Consider the following 22,788-nt stretch of genomic DNA (forward strand, 5'->3'; position numbering starts at 1 on the left):
GTGCCGGGGAGGGGGATGGGGGGGTCCGTGCCGGGGGGGGTCCGTGCCGGGGGGGGTCCGTGCCGGGAGGGGGATGGGGGGGGGCCGTGCTGGGGAGGGGGATGGGGGGGGGTCTGTGCTGGGGAGGGGGATGGGGGGGGGTCCGTGCTGGGGAGGGGGATGGGGGGGGGTCCGTGCTGGGGAGGGGGATGGGGGGGGGGGTCCGTGCTGGGGAGGGGGATGGGGGGGGGGTCCGTGCTGGGGGGGGGGGGTCCGTGCTGGGGAGGGGGATGGGGGGGGGAGGGGGATGGGGGGGGGGGGTCCGTGCTGGGGGGGGGGGTGGGGGGGGTCCGTGCTGGGGAGGGGGGGGATGGGGGGGTCCGTGCTGGGGAGGGGGATGGGGGGGGTCCGTGCTGGGGAGGGGGATGGGGGATGGGGTCCGTGCTGGGGAGGGGGGGGGGATGGGGGGGGGGTCCGTGCTGGGGAGGGGGATGGGGGATGGGGTCCGTGCTGGGGAGGGGGGGGGATGGGGGGGGATGGGGGGGGGGTCCGTGCTGGGGAGGGGGATGGGGGGGGGGTCCGTGCTGGGGAGGGGGATGGGGGGGGTCCGTGCTGGGGAGGCGGATGGGGGGGGGTCCGTGCTGGGAGGCGGATGGGGGGGGGTCCGTGCCGGGGAGGGGGATGGAGGGATTGGGGGGGGGGGGTCCGTGCCGGGGAGGGGATGGGGGGGGGTGTCCGTGCCGGGGAAGGGGATGGAGGGGTTGGGGGGGGTCCGTGCCAGGGTGGAGGTTGGGGGGGGGTCCGTGCCGGGGTGGAGGTTGGGGGGGGGTCCGTGCTGGGGAGGGGGATGGGGGGGGGTCCGTGCTGGGGAGGTGGATGGGGGGGTCCGTGCCGGGGTGGAGGTTGGGGGGTGGGGTCCGTGCCGGGGGGGGAGTTTGGGGGGGGGGGGGGAGGGGGTCCGTGCCGGGGTGGCGGTTGGGGGGGGGGGGTCCGTGCCTGGGAGGGGGATGGGATGGGGGTGTCCGTGCCGGGGAGGGGGATGGGATGGGGGGGGTCCGTGCCGGGGAGGGGGATGGGGGGGTCCGTGCTGGGGTGGAGGTTGGGGCGGGGTCCGTGCCGGGGTGGAGGTTGGGGGGGGGGGTCCATGCCGGGGGGAGGTTGGGGGGGGGAGGTTGGGGGGGGGAGTCCGTGCCGGGGGGGGGAGATTGGGGGGGGGGTCCGTACCGGGGAGGGGGGATGGGGTGGTCCATGCCGGGGTGGAGATGGGGGGGGGAGTCCGTGCCGGGGGGAATGTTGGGGGGGGGGGGGGTCCGTGCCGGGGGGGAGGTGGTGGGGGGGGGTCCGTGCCGGGGTGGAGGTTGGGGGGGGGTCCGTGCCGGGGGGGGGGGGGGGGGGGGAGGAGGTTGGGGGGGGGGGGGGAGGTTGGGGGGGGGGTCCGTGCCGGGGAGGGGGATGGGGGGGTCCGTGCTGGGGTGGAGGTTGGGGGGGGGTCCGTGCCGGGGGGGGGGGGGGGTCCGTGCCGGGGTGGGGGTCCGGGGGGGGGGGGGGGGGGGTCCGGGGCGGGGAGGGGGGGTCCGTGCCGGGGGGGGGTGGACCGGTGGGGGGGGGGGGGTCCGGTGCCGGGGGGGGGGGGGGTCGTGCCGGGGATGGGGGGGGGGTCGTGCCGGGGGAGGGGGGGGGGTCCGGCCGGGGAGGTGGGGGGTCGGAGGGCCGGGGGGGGGGGGGGGGGGGGGGGGGGGGCCGGGAGGGGGTTGTACCGGGTAGGGGTATGGTGTGGTTCCATGCCGGGGTGGAGGGGGGGGGGGGGGGGGGGGGGGCCGTGCGGGGGGGTGTGGGGGGGGGGGGGGGGTCCGTGCCGGGGGGGATGTTGGGGGGGGGGGGTCCGTGCCGGGGGGGAGGTGGTGGGGGGGGTCCGTGCCGGGGGGGATGTTGGGGGGGGGGGTCCGTGCCGGGGGGGAGGTGGTGGGGGGGGTCCGTGCCGGGGTGGAGGTTGGGGGGGGGTCCGTGCCGGGGGGGGGGGGGGGGGAGGTTGGGGGGGGGGGGTCCGTGCCGGGGAGGGTGATGGGGGGTCCGTGCCGGGTAGGGGGATGGGGGGTCCGTGCCGGGTCGGGGGATGGGGGGGTCCGTGCCGGGTCGGGGGATGGGGGGTCCCTGCCGGGTAGGGGGATGGGGGGGGTCCGTGCCGGGGAGGGGGATGGGGGGTCCGTGCCGGGGAGGGGGGATGCGAGGGCAAGTGAGTTGGTCCACCTGGCCAGGTGCCAGCCTCCAACAGTTGGACCCATGCGGTCCATGCCACCTGGCTGGGGGGAGGAGGGGATATGGGCAATGATGACATGTCATCGTTCCCCTCCCCCCACCAGGCCGTCATGTTTTCAGATCATCCAGCGATGTTGGCCGCCGTGGTGGCAGCCGCTCATGTCTATGTTGCCCTGGATGAGGAGGAGCGTGCCAGAGAGGCGGCGCAGGCTGCTGCAGAGGGGCAGGCGGCAGCCGCCCAGGCTGGAGGGACACCTGACCGACAGGACGAGGAGGGGGAGGAGGACGTCGCGGCCCCACGGCAACGGAGGCACCCGAGGGCGCCCCGTGTGTACCAACCCCGGCAGTCATACCAGGACCTCACGGACCGGGAATGCAGGAGGAGACTCCGGATGAGCCGGGAAACCGTGGCACACATCTGCCACCTGCTGGCACACCTGTCACCGCGTGGCACTGGCGGGGGACACCCTCTCCCCGTGTCCGTCAAGGTTACGGTGGCCCTGAACTTTTATGCAACGGGGTCATTCCAGGCACTGAGTGGGGACCTGTCCGGCATATCACAGACATCGGTGCACCGGTGCATCCGGGCAGTGACAGATGCCCTATATGCCATGGCGCACCGCTACATCCGCTTCCCCGTGGACCGGGCCAGCCAAGATGCCCGGGCCGTGGGCTTCTCTGCCGTGGCCGGGTTCCCCATGGTCCAGGGCGCGATCGATGGGATGCACGTCGCCGTGCGGCCACCTGCAGATAACAGGGCCATGTTCACCAATCGGAAGGGGACCTATTCGATGAACATACAGGTGGTCTGCGACCACCGTATGATGATCCTGCACGTCTGTGCCCGTCACCTAGGCAGTGTACGCGACTCATTCGTGTTGTCGCGGTCATCCATCCCCGGCATGTACGAGGGACGCCATCCCCGGCTGAGGGGCTGGTTGCTGGGCGACAGGGGCTACCCATTGCGATCGTGGCTTTGACGCCTATATGGAGGCCACGCAATGAGGTGGAGAACCGCTACAATGATGCCCATGTAGCGACAAGGGGAGTGATCGAGAGGTGCTTTGGCGTGCTGAAGATGCGTTTCAGGTGCCTGGACCTCTCTGGGGGCGCCCTCCAGTATCGGTCAGATAGCGTCGGCCGCATCATTGTGGTGTGCTGCGTCCTGCACAACATAGCCCAGCAGAGGGGCGATGTGCCGCAGGCAGAGGAGGGCGGAGTGGAGGAGCAGCAGGAAGAGGCGCAGTCCTCCCCAGATGAGGGGGATGGGGGTAATGGTCAGGGCAGACGGGGTAGACACAGTTGGGTGGCTGTCCACCGTTACCGGCTGGCCCAGCGGGCACGGGACAGACTGATATACGCCCGCTTCACTGACTAGATGGGCGTGGGAATCGGGTAGTATGGCCACAGACCGCACACCATGGCAACAGCCGACCACCCACACCCTCCACCCATCCACCCACCCAGCACCCTCACCCCCCTCCCCAACCCCACCCACCCCACCCGCATGCACACCACCCCCATTGCCGATCCACCTGCGGCACAACGGGCCGGGCTCACACAGTTACGGGTGGACGCGTGTCTATCGCAGGCCATGGAGGATGATGACAACCCGCCCTGCGGTGAGCTCCTGGCTCTACATCGTTGGACTATGTCTGACCCATGGCCACAGTACCACCATCCACCCGGACCATCCCTGCATGCGGCTGTGACACTGCAGCGCACGGTCCCGTCCTCTGCCTGGGGGATGTTGATGGCGGCCCAGGGAGAAGGGGGCAGACTCACCTGGGGCTGAGGTAAGACCACCCCTCACACACACACTTGCGCTCAACGTACATGACACCCCCGCACACTTTGGACAGAGCACAAAGGCAGCTTCTGTAGGTGTAACATTGACTTTAATAACCAAAGGAGTTCATGCACGTGCCCTAGCCCCTAAAACTCATCTGTGCCCTGCACCCGTGCCAACTTACTCAGTGTCTAATTGTTTGGCCTTACGGGCCCTTTGACTACGTCTACGTGGTTCCCTAGACGGTACAGCAGAACTGGAGGTGGACTCCTGTGATTCCTGCCCTCTGACACTGGATCCCTTTGGCGGCCGTTTCCTGGGGCGGCCGTTTCCTGGGGCGTCCTGGCCTAGATGGGCCAGGCTGCGGCCCGGGCGACTGGGATGGCGAGCTGCCAGCCTGTCTTGCCCGTTGCCCACCCGATGTGCCTGGGACGGAAGGCGGGGAGTCCGAGGTGTTGCGGTGTACCGGGACCTCCCCTACAGAGGGAGCCGGGACGGACCACCCCACCTCCTCCTCCCTCGGGGTGCCCGATGGCCCCCAGGCCTCTACATGGGTGGGGGATGCGAACGGACTGGCCATCCGACGCCCCCCCGACATCTGGCGCTGCCAGTCCTGGAGGCCCGTGCTGGTATCGACAGGGGTCTGCAGGTTTGCAGCCATGGAGCCCAGGGGGTTGGCAAACCCTGTCTGTGACAGTGCGACGCCGGCTCGCACATGGCCACTGGCGCCGATGCCCTCAGCGATGGCCTGCAGAGATTGGGCCATGGCCTGCAGAGACTGGGCCATGGCCTGCAGAGACTGGGCCATGGCCTGCTGAGACTGGGCTATGGCGTTGAGCGCCTCTGCCATCTGGCGCTGGCACTGGCTCATGGCCTCCTGTGAGAGGGCAGCCATTTCCTGGGCCACAGACGCCGCCTGCACGGAAAGCCCCAGGCCTCGCAAACCGTTCCCCATGTCTGACATCGTCGCACCCAGTGCCGTCTCCCTGTTGCTCCAGGTCTCTCCGTCTCCCGTGGTGTGCGAGGGGCATCCTGCGGGCGTCGCATGCTGGAGGGTGCGGGTCTCTCCGTCTCCCGTGGCCTCCGAGGGGCATCCTGCGGGCGGTCTGCATCTGCGGGGATGGGTGCCTGGACGTTTGGGCCTGCGATACACAATGAAGCATGCATGGTTAGACATCAGGCAGTGATCAGGTGATATGGGGGAGGGGGATATAGGGGAGGGGGGATATGGGGACGGGCTGTCAGTGGCTCACTTGCTACTACGCCCCCGAACTCTGCATCAGCAACCTCCCGGTCCTCAGGTCCGCCAGCCAGTTCCAGGGACCTTTCCTGATGTTCGGTCAGTGGCCTCTCATCAGGGGGGCCTCCTCCAGTCCTCACATGCTCCCTATTGTTGTGTGCGCGCTTCTCCTGTTGGGGGGGGGGGAGCAGGGGTGAAAGGCAACACTGTTAAGCAGGTATACGAATGCACACCATCGGTTGCGCGTGCATTGCAGAGGTTAAGGTTAGGGCTGGATTCACTTGGGGATATGGGGGAGGGGGTTATGGGGGAGGGGGGGATATGGGTAGGGGGGGATATGGGGGAGGGGGGGATATGGGGGAGGGGGGGGATATGGGGGAGGGGGGGATATGGGGGGGCTCACCCTGCCTGCTCTGACGAGGTTGTTCACCTTCTTGTGGCACTGGGTGCCTGTCCGTGGTGTCAGGGCCACAGCGGTGACAGCCTCTGCCACTTCCCTCCACAGACGCCGGCTGTGGCGTGGGCCAACTCTGCGGCCGTGCCCGGGATACAGGGCGTCCCTCCTCTGCTCCACCGCGTCCAGGAGCGCCTCCACATCGCGTGACTCGAACCTCGGGGCTGAGCGGCGGCCAGCCATCCAGTCGGGTGTTGCGGTCGGATGTTCCGGTCGGGTGGGGGGGGAGCAGCGCGGCCTTATGAGCCGTCACGCCGTGCAGCGCGTATGACGCTGCACGGCGTGAACCACTGCGCAAGCGCGGATCCCGTTACGTCGCTGCTAGCCCATTTCGGGCCGGAGACTATCGACCCATTTTTCCGACATGACGCAAGTCGGATTTGCGCCGTTTTTTGCGCCGATCGGCGGACTTTCCGCTGATAACGGAGAATTTCGCCCCTGGTAACAGCGGGTAAGAATCTGTTTTTGAGTCTATTCGTGCGTGTTCTCAGACTTTTGTATCTCCTGCCCGATGGAAGAAGTTGGAAGAGTGAGTAAGACGGGTGGGAGGGGTCTTTGATTCTGCTGCCCGCTTTCCCCAGGCAGCGGGAGGTATAAATGGAGTCAATGGATGGGAGGCAGGTTCGTGTGTTGGACTGGGCGGTGTTCACGAACTCTGAAGTTTCTTGCGGTCTTGGGCTGAGCAGTTGCCATACCAGGCTGTGATGCAGCCAGATAGGATGCTTTCTATGGTGCATCTTTACATGTTGGTAAGGGTTAATGTGGACATGCCAAATTTCCTTAGTTTCCTGAGGAAGTATAGGCGCTGTTGTGCTTTCTTGGTGGTAGCGTCGACGTGGGTGGACCAGGACAGATTTTTGGAGATGTGCACCCCTAGGAATTTGAAACTGCTAACAATCTCCACCTCGGTCCCGTTGATGCTGACAGGGGTGTGTACAGTACTTTGCTTCCTGAAGTCAATGACCAGCTCTTTAGTTTTGTTGGCATTGAGACATAGATTGTTGTCGCTGCACCACTCCACTAGGTTCTCACTAGGTAATTTAGTTGGAACCAAATTTTGCCACGCAGTCGTGTGTGTACAGGGAGTAGAGTAGGGGGCTAAGTACGCAGCCTTGAGGGGCCTCGGTATTGTGGAGGAGGTGTTGTTGTTCATTCTTACTGATTGTGGTCTGTGGGTCAGAAAGTCGAGGATCCAGAGAGAGGAGCCAAGTCCTAGGTTTTGGAGCTTTGATATGAGCTTGGCTGGGATTATGGTGTTGAAGGCGGAGCTGTAGTCAATAAATAGGAGTCTGATGTAGGAGTCCTTGTTGTCGAGATGCTCTAAGGATGAGTGTAGGGCCAGGGAGATGGCGTCTGCTGTGGACCAGTTGCGGCGGTATGCGAATTGCAGTGGATCAAGGCGTTCTGGGAGTATGGAGGTGATGCGCTTCATGATCAACCTCTCGAAGCACTTCATTACGACTGAAGTCAGGGCCACTGGTCGGTAGTCATTGAGGCACGTTGCCTGGTTCTTCTTTGGTACCGGTATGATGGTGGCCTTCTTGAAGCAGGTGGGGACCTCGGAGTTGAGTAGGGACAGGTTAAAGATGTCTGCGAACATCTCTGCCAGCTGGTCCGCGCAGGCTCAGTGCACGACCAGGGATCCCGTCCGGGCCCGTCGCCTTCCGAGGGTTCACTTTCAGGAAGGCCGATCTGACTTCGGAAGCTGTGATGGTGGGTATGGGTGAGTTATGGGCTGCTGGGGCACTCGACAGCGGATTGTTGGTTACCTGCTCGAACCAAGCATAGAATGCATTGAGTTCATCGGGGAGGGGTGCGCTGCTGCCAGAGATACTGTTCGGCTTCGCTTTGTAGCCCGTTATGTTGTTTAGGCCTTGCCACAACCGCCGAGAGTCTGTCTGTGACTCTAGCTTGGTTTGATATTCTCTCTTGGCATCTCGGATGGCTTTGCGGAGGTCGTACCTGGATTTCTTGTATAGGTCAGGGTCATCTGACTTGAACGCCTCAGATCTGTCCTTCAGTAGGGAGTCAATCTCGCGATTGAGCCATGGTTTCCGGTTGGGGAACGTACGTACTACTTTCTTCGGCACGCAGTCGTCCACACATTTGCTGATGAAATCTGTGACGGTGGTGACATACTCATTTAAGTTGGTCGCTGAATTCTTAAATATAGACCAGTCCACTATCTCTAAGCAGTCACGTAAGAGCTCTTCTGTTTTCTCGGACAGCACTGCACAACCTTCTTAGCTGGATTCTCCCGCTTGAGTTTCTGCTTGTATGCCGGGAGAAGGAGCACCGTCTTATGGTCTGATTTCCCAAAGTGCGGTCGGGGGATGGAACGGTCGGCGCCCTTAATTTTTGAGGAGCAATGGTCAAGGGTGTTGTCGCCCCTGGTGGGACAGGAGATGTGCTGGTGGAATTTTGGCAGTACACTCGAGGTTGGCCTTGTTGAAGTCTCCTGCCACGATGAACAAGGCCTCCGGGTGTTCTGTTTCGTAGTTGTTTATAACTGTGTACAGTTCGTCCAGGGCCTTCCTCACTTCTGCCTGGGGTGGGATGTAGACCGCTGTGATAATGGCTGAAGTGAACTCACGTGGAAGATAGTATGGTCAGCACTTCACGGTCAGGTATTCCAGGTCCGGGGAGCAGGAGGTCGCCAGGGTTGCCACATTCAAGCACCAGGTGGAGTTGATGATGAGGCAAACCCCTCCACCATTCGCTTTGCCTGATGACGCCGTGTGGTCCGCCCGGTGAATTGAGAAGCCTTCAGGTTGTATGGCACAGTCCGGTGAGGCAGGGGTGAGCCATGTCTCTGTGAAACAGAGCACACAGCAGTCTCTTACTTCCCTCTGACAGGTAAGTCTGGTGTTAAGTTCATCCAGCTTGTTTTCGATCGCTTGGACATTTGCCAGGAGTAGGTATGCTGGGGAGAGGGATCTTGAAACCGCATTGCTTCAGTCTAACCTGCAGACCACCGCGTTTCCCTCGTTTCCTTGGTCGGCTGGATGATCCTGGGATCCGATGGTAGAAGTCTGATGTTGTGGAAGGTAGGCGCTGGTTACATTTCCGGGGTCGCGTCTGGCAGGGTCCTGGGCGCTGGTTGTGGTAGAGGGATTGCTAGGGGGGCATGTTTGCGATCTGGATGGGTCCTGGTGTTCTGCGGGCACGTGAATACCTTGCAGTGCGTTCGGGTCCTCGCGCGGGGTCTCCACCATATTTGAGGTCCTGGGTCGTGGGCATGGGCTTCCTGAGGCAGGTTAGTCTGAGTCCAGTGGTCTGTTTCCTCCCTGGTCACTCCTGGGGTCGGGTCTTGAAGTAGGTCCGGTCGGGCCTCCACGTGGATTTTTCTTTCTTCCATCTCCAGGTAGGTCGGGTTGCTGGGTGGGCCTCTCCGGGTTGGGTCGCTGGGCGGGTCTCTCGGGATCGAGTTGGGCCGGGTCTCGTTGTCGTGGGTCGGGTCGGCAGCTTCGGGGACTGGGCCGGGCGATCCAGGGACTAGCGTGGGTTGTTGGGCTGGGTTGGGAACTCCGAGGTCCGGGTCGGCTCCAAATTGAGGTTGGGGCTTCACTTCCGGTTTGGGCCCGATCCACTTCCAGGTCGTGGAGGTCAGGTCGGGTTGGGTCAAAAGGTCTCCACGGGCCTCGGAGGATGTTCAAGCCTGCAAGAAAAGATAAAAGAGAGAGGTTAGTAATAATGTTAGTCTTAGAATTAAATTTTAAAAGATTAGAACGCGTATAAGTTAAGTAAAAAGTGGATTTGTTGGGGAGAGCTCGCAGAGAGTCGCCTCGCTCCGCCGCCATCTTCTGGACAACATTCATTGCAGTGCACCCTTGCCAGCTAATGACTCTTGCTTGTGCGTCAATATATCATAAAATAGCTTCTTGTGAGAGGCCCAACAATGAGATTTGCTCAACACTTTCTCTGCTCCATTCCTTGTTGCTGACTTCAAAGATCACGTCATAAAATTTGGCAAAACATAGCTTGAAAGAAAATGTTTAACATTGCGGCAAATGATGGTGTGGAAATTGGTGATGTGGGTTAATTATTTTGGAGCTCAACAGAAAAAAAACATTGAATTTATTTTAAAGTCTGTGGGGGTATTTGAAACCTTTTGCATTTAGAATCATAGAATTTACAGTGCAGAAGGAGGCCATTCAGTTCATCGAGTCAGCACCGTCTCTTGGAAAGAAGAGCACCCCACTTAAGCCCACGACTCCATCCCATCCTCGTAACCCAGTAACCCCACTGTGGTGAAACCACTGTGTTGTATTGTGCTGCCACAGTATTATGTGTTGTACAGTATTGCATGTTGTATGGTTTTGGCTCTGCCCATGGCCCCTCCCCCTAGGACCTGGGTATATAAGCTGCCGACCTCTCTCTCTGCCTCGTTCTGGGGCACGCTGCCAGCTCTGTTGTAAGTCAATTAAAGCCATAGTTAATTCACTCTGCGTTCTCCGTCTTAATTGATGACATATCAATTTAATTGTAGCTGGTAGTCCTGCTTAGCAAGGGCATCGCCTCAAGCAGGACTACCAGCTACAATCCCCGGGGGAACGGACAGGTGGAGAGGGAGAACACGATGGTCTGGAAGGCCATCCTTCTTGCCCTATGGTCTAGAGGTCTCCCAGTCTCCCGCTGGCAGGAGATCCTTCCCAATGCGCTCCAATCCATCCGATCGCTTCTCTGCATCGCTACTAATGTGACCCCCCACGAGAGGATGTTTGCCTTCCCCAGAAGGTCCACCTCCGGGGTCTCGCTCCCGACATGGCTGACGGTTCCAGGGCCCGTCCTTCTCCTACGACATATGAAGACTCATAAGTCGGATCCTCTGGTAAAGAGTGTCCTTCTCCTCCATGCAAATCCCCAGTACGTCTATGTGGCTCACCATGACGGGCGGGAGGACACAGCCTCCCTTCGGGATTTGGCACCCGCAGGTTCCCCAGCGACTGTCACCGGTGCTCCCGACTCTATTCCTCCCCTCTCCACTACTACTCGACCCGACCCTATACTCCCTTCCCCCGTTGCTGCCCACCCACCTGAGAACACAGAAGCTGTCTTGCTCCCGGCCACGCAGGCCTCAACGCTTCAGCCGACTACGATACCCACACCACAGCCGGAACTGAGGCGGTCACGGCGGACAATCAAAGCCCCCGTCAGACTCGATCTCTGACGCAACTTGTTCACTTCACCCCCACCGGACTTTGTTTTTAAAACAGCGGGTGAATGTGGTGAAACCACTGTGTTGTATTGTGCTGCCACAGTATTACGTGTTGTACAGTATTGCCACTATATTACATGTTGTACGGTTTTGGCTCTGCCCGTGGCTCCTCCACCTATATAAGCTGCCGACCTCTCACACTGCCTCGTTCTGGGGCACGCTGCCAGCTCTGTTGTAAGTCAATTAAAGCCATAGTTAATTCACTCTGCGTTCTCCGTCTTAATTGATGGCATATCACCCACCTAACCTTTTTGGACACTAAGGGCAATTTATCATGGCCAATCCACCTAAGAGCAGCACGGTAGCACAAGTGGCTTGCGCTGTGGCTTCACAGCGCCAGGGTCCCAGATTCGATTCCCCGCTGGGTCACTGTCTGTGCGGAGTCTGCACGTTCTCCCCGTGTCTGCATGGGTTTCCTCCGGGTGCTCCTGTTTCCTCCCACAGACCAAAGACGTGCAGGTTAGGTGGATTGGCCATGCTAAATTGCCCTTAGTGTCCAAAAAGGTTAGATGGGGTTATTGGGTTATGGGGATAGGGTAGAAGTGAGGGCTTAAGTGGGCCGGTGCAGACTCAATGGGCTGAATGGCCTTATTCTGCACTGTGCGTTCTATGTTAACCTGCACATCTTTGGACTGTGTGGAACCCGGAGAAAACCCACGCGCACACAGGGAGAACGTGCAGACTCCGCACAGGCAGTGACCCAAGCCGGGAATCGAACCTGGGACACTGGAGCTGTGAAGCAACTGTGCTAACCACTGTGCTACTGTGCTGCCCTGAGGATGGTGTTAGTTTCTTTAACTCTGTTATGGTACACGAGGGGTTAATGACCGCCCATTTACAGAAATCATACCGCATCTTCGGTTTGTCTTAAACCAGAGGCCAAAACAGAAAAGGCAAATATCTTAGAATCCCACGGAATTCCTGCAGTGCAGAAGGAGGCCATTCGGCCCAACAGATCTGCACCGACCCTCTGAAAGAGCACCCTACCTGGGCCCATCTCACCCGCCCTACCATCATAAGCCCACGTAACCTTTGGACACCAAGGGCAACTTGGCATGGCCAATTTACCTAACCTGCATATTTTTAGACTGTGGGAGGAAACTGGAGCACCCGGAGGAAACCCACGCAGACACGGGGAGAAAGTGCAAACGCGATACAGACGGTCACCAAAGGTCAGAATTGCACCCGGGTACCTAATGCTGTGATGCAGCAGTGCTAACCACTGTGTCGCTCTTTATTCAAATCTGTATTTGATTCGCAGCTTTTTAGAAATGTAATATTTATTTAAATTTGATCAAGCCTGGTCATATGTTTTTGAAGACATTATGATTCTCCCATATTCTACGCTACGATCTGATTTTGGTACTGCCATAATGTGGGTAGCCCAATTACTCTGTTCTACTCTGGAGACATTGTTCTCAGTCTGTTCTCAGTCTCAAGTCTTTTCATTTATAGTCATAAAGCTTTTACAACACAGAAAGAGACCCTTCAGCCCATTATGTCTGTGCCAGCCATCGAATCCCATTTTCCAGCATTTGGTCTGTAGCCTTGTGTGCTGTGGCTGTTCAAGTGCTCATCTAAATGCTTCTTAAATGTGAGGGTTCCCGCCTCTACCACCGTTTCAGACAGTGAGTTCCAGAGTCCCACCACCCTTTGGGTGAAAAGGTTTTCAAATCCTTTCCAAATCTCCTGCCCCTTAGCTTAAATCTATGCCCTCTGGTTATTGACCCCTCTCCCAAGTGGAAAAGTTTCTTCCCATCTACCCTATCAATGCCCTTCCTAATTTTGTACACTTCAATCAGGTCCCTCCTCAGCCTTCTCTGCTCTAAGGAGAAGAGTCGCAACCTAGCCAGCCTCTCTTCATAGCTGAAACGCTCCAGCCCAGGCAACACCATGGTGAATCTCCGATGGGGTCTGGCCCGCGATCGGGGCCCACCGATCGGCGGGTCAGCCTCTCCCTCCCTCCCGGGCCTACTTTGTTGCACGGCTGGCTCCTGAACCCCCACGCCATGTTGCGTAGGGGCCGGCGCGCTGAAGAAGTCCCCCGCGCATGCGCTGGGAAGGGAGGCTGGCGTGAACCGCTCCAGCGCCGTGCTGGCCCCCTGCGGGGGACAGAACTGGTCATCCCCGCCCCGTTTCGCGCCCTCGTGAAATGCGACGCCGTTCACGACGGCGATGACACTTAGTCCCGCGATTGGAGAATCGCCCCTATAGATCTCAACCAACTCCCCATTGACCTGCTGTTGTTCAAGCTTGTGCAGCATGTCCAACTGTGGTGTGACCTTCGGCATAGCGGAAATGAGAACATTCTTGAGCGTTTCATACACTTCTGGGCTTGCTTCCGGTTAAAAATATTGCCTTTTTCCTTTTCCCAGCTGGATTATCAGAATCTTTAAGGATATACTGTTGGTCACAGCTGTCTCCCAGACTCCCAGTAATATGTGTTTATGCAGCCATCAGCAAATGTTAGTCCACCTATGTGTACAAACAGCTCGAAGAGCAGATCTTGAAGCTTATTTCTCAGCAGAAAATACCCATAGTTCCTCCATCGGTTTGCTGGAAGCTTTTCTGACCCAAATTCTTTTGACTAAGGAAATACACAATTCTGTCTTCATCGCCAGACTATCTGACAAGACAAAAGAGGCATGGAAATCATTTACCCAACTGAACTGGTTTAACCTGGTTTGATGTGTATACATACATACACGATTGGTCACACGAGGGTGCTGTTACATTAGCAAATAATACTAAGATACATATTTTGCCACTATTAATTTGTTCTTTTATTATATAATAAATTTGTTTAGTCATTACAGTCTAGACTTAATGTGTTATTTTGCTAACATCCAAAGAAGGGAAAGATCACCTGATGAAACAAATAGCTGAAATAAATTGAAAGATGCTTTCTCTTTATTTTATGTGCATATTAAGAATTTATATCTGAACTTTAAATCCAAGCTAGTCCAAATAGCGCAATCTTAAATTGGAGCAAAGCATAATCTTAAAATTGAAGATAGACTAGTTAGGACTGAAATTGGGAAGCAATTATTTCCACAAAAAGGGCTGTGGAAATCTAGAACTTTCTCTCCTTCAAAAAGCTGTGGCAGAAGGAGCTGTGTTAAGTAAAATTTTCGATGCTCTGTTCAGATCTCCCCATGGTATCATGGATTACTGATCCAGTAATATCCTATACCCGAACTGCATTTATTATAGTGCCTCGAACATCCTCGGAATATTCACAGTTAATAAATCAGCTTGCAATTTAGACAAGTTTGGCAGCCAAATCTGAAAATTAGCAATGCGACTATTAAGGGGCTGTTTAGCACAGGGCTAAATCGCTGGCTTTGAAAGCAGACCAAGGCAAGCTTCCCGAACAGGCGCCGGAATGTGGCGACTAGGGGCTTTTCACAGTAACTTCATTTGAAGCCTATTTGTGACAATAAGCGATTTTCATTTCATTTTCATTTCATTCTGTTTTTAGTGATGTTGGTCCAAGGATAAATGTTGGGCAGGACACCAGAGCAAGGAAAAATGTTCAATGCAGTGGAGTTTATTGTTGATACGGGGGAGTCCATTCTTTCCCAAAATCAGGGATGTGGCTTGGGACTTGCTCTCAGATACAAGGGCACAAAGGGATCTTGCTATCTCTTCAGTGAAGTCATACTTTGAAGGCATTGCTTCTTATGAAGATGTCCCATGGAGTTCATAAAACTTAGGCAATCTTAATTGCCAGACTGCTTAACCTCTGTAGCATTGAATCAGGTATCAAGCTCTGGTTTAGCCATTCATTGCCAAATCTGATTGGATAACACAAAGGTTCCTCTCCGAGGATAAAGCTTCCAACTATTCCAGGATCAACCATGAAGATAAATCCCGGTTTCTATTCTCTGCTACAAACTGTTCCCTTAAGCCCCTCTTTCCTACCTGATCACCCTCGCCTCCAGTAAGTGCGAGGAGCTCATGGATTCTTTCTCACCAAGACTGAGACTGTTCCCTTTCCTCGTGTACCCTCTACATACGTCTTGTCCATGAGGCCTACCTCCTACTCCCTTGACCCCATGTCTGACTGCTGACCATCCAACGTTTCTCCCTGCCTCTACGTTGGCTGATATTGTCAAATGCGTCTTTCTCCGCTACTGTCCCCGCCCTTTTAAACCTGCCCTCATTCCGCTTGCCTCGTGATAAAATTGACACTTGCAGTTTGAAGAAATCAAAAACCATCAAAGTAAATCAGGAGAGGGTTAAAGACTGCTGACAGTAGGCAGCAGTAAACAGATTCTAAAGACTGGGATATTGACGTGCAAGTTAATAAATCTCTTGGCATTTGGAAGCAAAGATTGCAAAATAATATGCCAATGGTTGCTAACTGGTTGCTAGGGTCTTTCCAGGCAGTCCATAGCAACAGAGTTGCTACCCTGGTGACATCATGTTGTAGGCTGGTAGTGTTAAGTCTGAAAATGTGATGTCTGGCACAGGCTGTGTCTCGTTTCAGATATCTGCAGCCTGGGAGGGAGGTAAGGGGCTAGATCCATGCACATTCTCTGACAGCAAACTGTTTTTCTTTAACCGAAACACATTGGCGTTTGTGCTTGACATTTAGCTGTTGTAATGCAACAAGTAATAACTAGAGCCTTGCATATTAATTTAAAATAATGTGTATAGGCTGGAGACATGTTCTATCTGTGTGAAGAATGGGGACTTACACTTAAGTGTTTGATATTTTATATCTAATTTTCATAGGTTCTGCAGTTTGGAATTGAGTGAATGTGCAGTTTTAGGGATTCCATTCTGCACAGCAGAATAGTTCTTTCCACAGGCTGCTTCTATGAGTAGCTCCCTTAGAATAGGTCTCATCTTGCACTGCAGCTGAAGTGATACTCTTCATACATGGCTAACATAACTCTGCTTTTAGCCTTTACCTTGCATTTCATGAGGAACGGTTTGCCGCTAAATTGTAAGAGTACAGATAACTGAAGGCAGGCACTGTGCATTGCTGTTTACCCTCTTGAGGCCTACAGAGATAGGCTTCCTCTACAGAGGGATAATGTAGGGTTATTTTTGTTTTGATGCAGGCTCGGCCACTCCTATCTTTAAAAAGCAGCAAATTATAGACAGAACTGCCAATTGAGAGCATTCCATGGTTTTCCAATGTAGAATTTTTTGTGACTGGATTTTGTGAATATTTTTGTATAGCAATTCACAAGGCCAATTGAATGTTGAGCTACATCACCAAAAAAGATAGAGCATCCATCGGAGGAGGCCATGATCAACCTGCATAGTTCTCTAGTCAAACCATATATTTAATGTGGGTCATTAAGAGATGAGAGATGCACGGTGGCGCAGTGGTTAGCACTGCCTCATGGCGCCGAGGACCTGGGTTCGATCCCGGCCCTGGGTCACCATCCGTGTGGAGTTTGCACATTCTCCCCATGTTTGTGTGGGTCTCACCCCCACAACCCAAAGATGTGCAGGGTAGATGGATTGGCCACACTAAATTGCCCCTTGGAAAAAAAAGAGATGAGAGATAATGTAGAGCAGAGCCCCCAATACGATTCCTCGTGTTAGGAGAAAACACTGGAGACACTGGAGTTTAAAACCTGGAAAGAGGTGATCTTCCAGAGTAGAAAGATGTTAGATAGTGTAGATGAAATTGACCTGGAGGGGATATCACGTGATGCAGGCGTGGGAATAGCGGTGTTTCCATGGACATTGGCGCTACTCATCTTTTATGCTTTCATTTATCCTTCTTACGTGACACATAATTAACCTAATCCAGAATACTCCATGATATGTCCCGGGGAGAGTTTTGGCTGCGTATTGGAGACAAAATATCGAGGAATCCTAAGAAAATAGTTGATACAAGGGAGCAATCAGATGCAACTGGGATGGAGCTGATTCCCCAATGTGGCGGCTTGACCATCAAGTGGGCTCTTGATCCGGTGCTCTTGAAGGCACTGCAGATGATGACTGTGAACATCATTAAAGTCATTGACAATAAAGTTGGCTTATTGGCACATGATATTAGTGCTCACAAGACTGGGCTGCAGAATGATAATAAGAAGCTCGATGAAATGAAGGAGAGAATCCTGACTGTTGAAAATGTAACTTCCTCAGCTGAGGCCCATTTGTGCCCCTTGAAAAACCGGCTTGCGTGGTATGTCAGAATTCCTGGAGGATATGGAGAAGTTAGAAAACAACTAAAAGCTGCTGGAGTGAATTATACTCTGACTTACCCTGCTACACTGAGGGTGGTATCCGACAACTCCGTAAAGATATTTGAGAATCCGGCTAGTGCCTTGGCTTTTGTGAACTCCACGGAAGGAAATAATTTGGAGTAACAATCTGCAGCTCACTGAAAAACCCGACTCTATCCCTGTTACAATGCTTCCTGCCTGATCTTGCGCATGGTAGCAGGGAGGTGTTAAAAATTAAGCATTATGACTTTGGTTGCGGCTATGCCTAGGTAGGTCGCATGTTCGGCAGCTCCCGCTGGGAACGGACTTTTGGGCTCTTCAGAGGGGCCCCAAAGGCAATTGTTCGACGGCTCCCAGTGTGGGAAGGTGACAGCAAGATCCCCCCGACATTATATGGATTGGACCAGGAGTGGAGCGGTCAAAAAAGTGATCCTGGTGCAGCGGAAAGTGCGAGGGAGGAGAAGTAAGATGGCGGCGGGTGGAGACCAAGCAGCGTGGCCGCAGTGGTCGGAGGAGCAGCAGGAATTCCTTAAACCCTGCTTTGCGGAGCTGAAGACAGAAATGCTGGAGCCAATGAAGGCGGCGATTGAGAAGCTTGTGGAGACCCAGAAGGCCCAAGGGGCGGCGATCCAGGAGGTGCGGCAAAAAGCCTCGGAGAACGAGGACAAGATCTTGGGCCTGGCGGTGAAGATGGAGGCGCACGAGGCGCTGCACGAGAGGTGGCAGGAAAAATTTGAGGAAAATAGGTCGAGGAGGAAGAATCTTCGGATTCTGGGTCTCCCTGAAGGAGTGGAGGAGCACGATGCTCAATTTGCTGATGGGCGCGGGAGCCTTCCCGCGGCCCCTGGAGCTGGATGGGGCTCATCGGGTCCTGGCAAGGAGACCCAAAGCCAACGAGCCGCCAAGGGCTGTCGTGGTGAGGTTCCACCGCTTTGTGGACAGAGAGTGTGTCCTGAGATGGGCCAAAAAAGAATGGAGCAGCAGGTGGGAGAACATGGAGATCCGAATTTACAAGGACTGGAGTGCGGAGGTGGCGAAGAAGAGAGCTGGTTTTAACAGGGCTAAGGCGGTTCTCCATTGGAAGGGGGTGAAGTTCGGGATGTTGCAGCCAGCGCGATTGTGGGTCACGTTCCAAGATCGGCACCATTATTTTGAAACGCCTGATGAGGCATGGAACTTTATCCAGGCTGAAAAGTTGGACTCAAACTGATCTGGGGGCAGTGGAGGCGATACAGGGGCGAGGTGGGGGCCTCGGTTTGGTCCCCGATTCGGGAGAACCATCGGTTTGTCCCGGGAAGGATGGATTTTCGGAGCTGGCATCGGGCAGGGATTAGAAGAATGGGGGACCTGTTCATTGATGGGACGTTTGCAAGCCTAGGGGCACTGGAGGAGAAGTTTGAGCTACCCCCGGGAAACGTTTACAGGTACATGCAAGTGAGGGCGTTTGTGAGGCGGCAGGTGAGGGAATTCCCGCTGCTTCCGGCACGTAGGATTCAGGACAGGGTGATTTCGGGTGTATGGGTTGGAGAAGGCAAGGTTTCGGCGATTTATCAGGAGCTGCAGGAAGAGGTGGAGGCCTCGGTGGAGGAGTTAAAGGGCAAGTGGGAGGAGGAGCTGGGGGAAGAGATAGATGAGGGTGATGCCCTGAGTAGGGTTAATTCTTCCTCCTCTTGCGCCAGGCTCAGCCTAACACAGTTCAAGGTTACTCACAGAGCGCATATGACAGGGGTGAGGTTGAGTAGGATCTTTGGAGTGGAGGACAGATGTGGGAGCTGTTCGGGGAGCCCAGCAAATCACGTCCATATGTTCTGGTCGTGCCCGGCACTGGATGGGTTTTGGAGGGGTTTTGCGAGGACTATGAACACCCGGGTCAAGCCGAGCTGAGGATTAGCATTATTTGGGGTATTGGACGAGCCGGGAGTGCAGGAGGCGAAAGAGGCCGGTATTCTGGCCTTTGTGTCCCTGGTAGCCTGGCAGAGGATTTTGCTACTATGGAAGGATGCGAAGCCCCCTAGTGTGGAAGCCTGAATAAATGACATGGCAGGGTTCATCAAGCTGGAGAGGATAAAGTTTGCCTTGCGGGGGGTATCTGCAGGGGTTCCTCAGGCGGTGGCAACTGTTCCTAGTCTATCCTGCGGAGCATTAGGAGGAGCTCGGTCAGCAGCAGCAGCCCAGGGGCAGGGGGGAGGGAGGGTGAGGGGGGGGGGGGTTCTCTTGGGGTGGTGTTTGGGTTAAGGTGTTTTTTTTTTTCTTCCCTATTTGTGCTTTTTACTGTTATATGGGGGGGTTACTGTATATGGGGGAAATCCAATGTATAATTTCTACTTGTTGTGTTCTTGTTGCTTTCTTTTTGTTGTGGGGGGGGGGGGTTTGTTGAAAAACTTGAAAAAATATATTTTATATAAAAAAATGTTAAGCACTATAACAAATGCTTTATCCTTAAGAATCTCAGGGACTTCCATTTACCTTGAATGGAAAATACCCTTCAGCCTGCTCCTTCCAGCTAAGGGGTGTGCTCTGTACGTGGTATGGTAGATGGGCTACGTTATCGATATCTGTATTTTCTTCTCATCCGTATGTTTATGATGGTAGTCTAGGTGTTTTGGTCTCCTTCATGATAGATATGAGTAGCACCACTGCCGGGAGGTGGGCGAGTGGTTTAGGTCTTGACGGGTGGGGTCAAAATGCTGGAGGGCCATTTGGCTCCCGGTCTCATTCAGGCTTATCTTTCCTCCTATTCTGAGGAGTATGGCTCCTGAGTGTAATGAAGGAAAGATCGTAGATATAGCCCAACATGTGTTAAAGAATGTCAACAGAGAACTTGTGTCATCGCAAATCTTTTGTACATTTTCCTTTTGGGGTTAAAGAATTGGATCTTGCAATGGTGCAGACATGCCTCTTATTTGAGAAAAAGACGTTATATGGTGCCTCTGTTATGACTGAAGATGGATAGGTATGTTTGGATGCAAGCCCCAATGTGGTGTGAATATCCTATCCCATATATTTTCTCTGGCTGATTGAGTAATGGTGGTAGCTACTCTAAATATGTAGCACAATGGTTAGCACTGTTGCCTCACAGCGCCAGGGTCCCAGGTTTGATTCCTGCTTGGGTCACTGTCTGCACGCACGGAGTCTGCACGTTCTCCCCGTGTCTGCGTGGGTTTCCTCCGGGTGCTCCGTTTCTCCCACAAGTCCGGAAAGACGTGCTGTTCGGTGAATTGAACATTCTAAATTCTCCCTCTGTGTACCCGAACAGGTGCCGGAATGTGGCGACTAGGGGCTTTTCACAGTAACTTCATTGCAGTGTTAATGTAAGCCTACCTGTGACAATAATAAAGATTATTATTTGCTCTTGGAATGTGATGGAAGGACATCATCCTATTCAGAGAAAAAAGATCCTGGGCGGGATTCTCCATTGCCCTATGCCAAAACTGTGTTCGGGCGGAGAAATCGGAGCCGGCACCGGTTTGTAGGCGGTCAGCCATGCTCCTCCCCCTCGGAAATGGTGGCATCGCATCACGCGCTGTGGGCTGTTGCAACGGCGTTGGCGCGTCATCGGCCGGCCCTCCTGCGATGCTGGGCCCCCGATGGGCCAGGTTCCCGACGGCGTGGGACTCGTGTGGCCTCAGCCATGCGGGAGCCCGGTGTGGCGGCTGTGGACTGTGTCCAGCACCACCACACTTTGCCGGGATCCGTGCCGCTGGTCGGGAGGGGATTCCGCGAGGGCTAGTGGGGGTTGGCCAGGGGTGGACTGTGGGGTCACGGATGGCCGGTCGGATCCATGCACGGCCGCGCCATGTTGTACGGGACGACCGCTGCAAGTCAGCAGCCGTGCCCATGCACGGCCTGGGACCTGGCCATTCTCCGGCCGTTTTTGGCGTGGGAAGCGGGAGTTTCAGCCCGCGCCGATGCTAGCCCCTCACCAGTCCCGGAATCAGCGAGGGGTCGGCACCGATTTTCTGGTCATAAAAGACCACTCATGCTCCGCTGCCGCCGGCACTTAGCTGCTGAAACGGAGAAACAGCCCCCTGTATTTCCTTAAAAAAGGGAAAGTTGCCATAGCTTTGTTGCAGGAAACCCATTTGGATGACAAGGAACACTTAAAGGTGAAGCAGGACTGGGTGGATATTTTGCCTCGTTCTCAACCAGTAGTCGAGCGTAACAGTTTTAATCAATAGAAAGGTGCCTTTCAAAGTAGAGAATTGTGTGAAGAGCAAGGGGAAAGATATGTGATTATCAAAGAATTTTTATATGGAGAATTGGTCTCGAAAATGAATATATGTGGTCCACCAAATTATTCCCCCGATTTTGTTCTGAAAGTTTCAGTGGACTTTGCTGAATTGGCATTGGCTAGTTCTTTGTTGGTGGAGACTTCAATTGTCCCCTTAACCCTTGGTGTATGCACTCTCAGAAACCTCCCCACCCAGCAGACAAGGGCAGTCGCATCAGTTTGCGAGGAGTTGAGATATTTTGATGTGCGGGGAACACTACATCCTAAGGATAAAAAATTATTTGCTCGGGGACAAATCCTTTGCCACGTGCTTTAAGACTGAATTTGATCGCTTCTGTTCAAAAGTCGATCCTCTCTGATGTAAGCTCCTCTATCCTGTGGGAAACCTGTAAGGCTTATGCTAGGGTCATATACGGCCAATAAAATGTATAAAATGCTGGAGCGACAGCCCTGTTTGGAAATAAAATTGTCTAAAACAGAGAGTGAATATGGGAGGAATCCTAGCCATTTGTTGCTGTAAGAAATTAATGCAACTCGTACTGATCTGGACTCGTATGACTCAGCAGGCTGAAAGGGGTTTCAAGTTTGGAAACAGAAGTTGTGAGAGTTTGGAAGCAAACCCAGTAGATACCTGGCCTTTTGGCTAGGAAGAGGGCTGACTCCAGGGCTATTACCCATGTGCTGGACTCCTAAATGATTAAAATAGAGGATATCAACAATGCACATAAGGGTTTTTATGCCGTACTAAACGGGCCAGTCTGAGGAGGCGTTGACATAATGGAGCGTTTCTTCTCTTCCCTAAAACTCCCAACAATCTCTGAGGACCAAAGGTTGGTCCTGAATGTTCCCATTTCTAAAGGGGAAGTGGTTGTGGCCATGAGGGAGCTTCCACTTGGCAAGGCCCAGGGCCTGATTGTTTTGAATTTTCGCTCCGGTTTCCTCTCAAAAGTCCCGAAAGACGGCTGTAGGCGAATTGGGCATTCTGAATTCTCCTTCTGTGTACCCGAACAGGTGCTGTAGTGTGCCGACTAGGGGATTTCACAGTAACTTTATTGCAGTGTTAATGTAAGTCTACTTGCGACACTAATAAAGATTATTAGAGAATTTTTGCCCCCAGTGAGTGACTATACAAGGGTGTTTGTTATCCCTGTTATTGTTTGCAATAGGCATACAGCCCTTGGCGAAGGTAATTAGACAGGATTCTTCGACTTCTGGGCTACATGGTGGAAGAAAGCATCATAAGATCACGCTGTACGGAGATGACATGTTGCTGTTTGTATCCAAACCGGAAGTTTCTGTTCCCACTACGGCGATGGATAGATTTAGTCTTTTCTTGGATTGTAAAATCAATTTTTACAAAATCTGAGACCCTGCTAGTGGGTGGGCTTCAAGAGGGAGACAACCCTCCTTTGCTAATTTCCCATTTA

General features: G+C 54.9%; 1 protein-coding gene across 3 annotated transcripts in view; it reads left to right on the top strand.

Annotated features, from left to right (window-relative positions):
* Positions 1-22,788, top strand: part of tex264b (testis expressed 264, ER-phagy receptor b) — a 730,288-nt gene that overhangs the window by 175,446 nt on the left and 532,054 nt on the right. The window contains exon 1 of one of the 3 annotated variants that reach the window (XM_072472035.1): positions 15,410-15,450. The exons of the other annotated variants lie outside the window; for them this stretch is intronic. The gene's annotated coding sequence lies outside the window, so the exon portion shown is untranslated. Of the gene's footprint in view, positions 1-15,409; positions 15,451-22,788 lie in introns of those variants that run through there. 3 annotated transcript variants of the gene reach the window in all.

This window comes from Scyliorhinus torazame, chromosome 13 (assembly GCF_047496885.1).
Source record: "Scyliorhinus torazame isolate Kashiwa2021f chromosome 13, sScyTor2.1, whole genome shotgun sequence".
Lineage (NCBI taxonomy): Eukaryota > Metazoa > Chordata > Chondrichthyes > Carcharhiniformes > Scyliorhinidae > Scyliorhinus > Scyliorhinus torazame.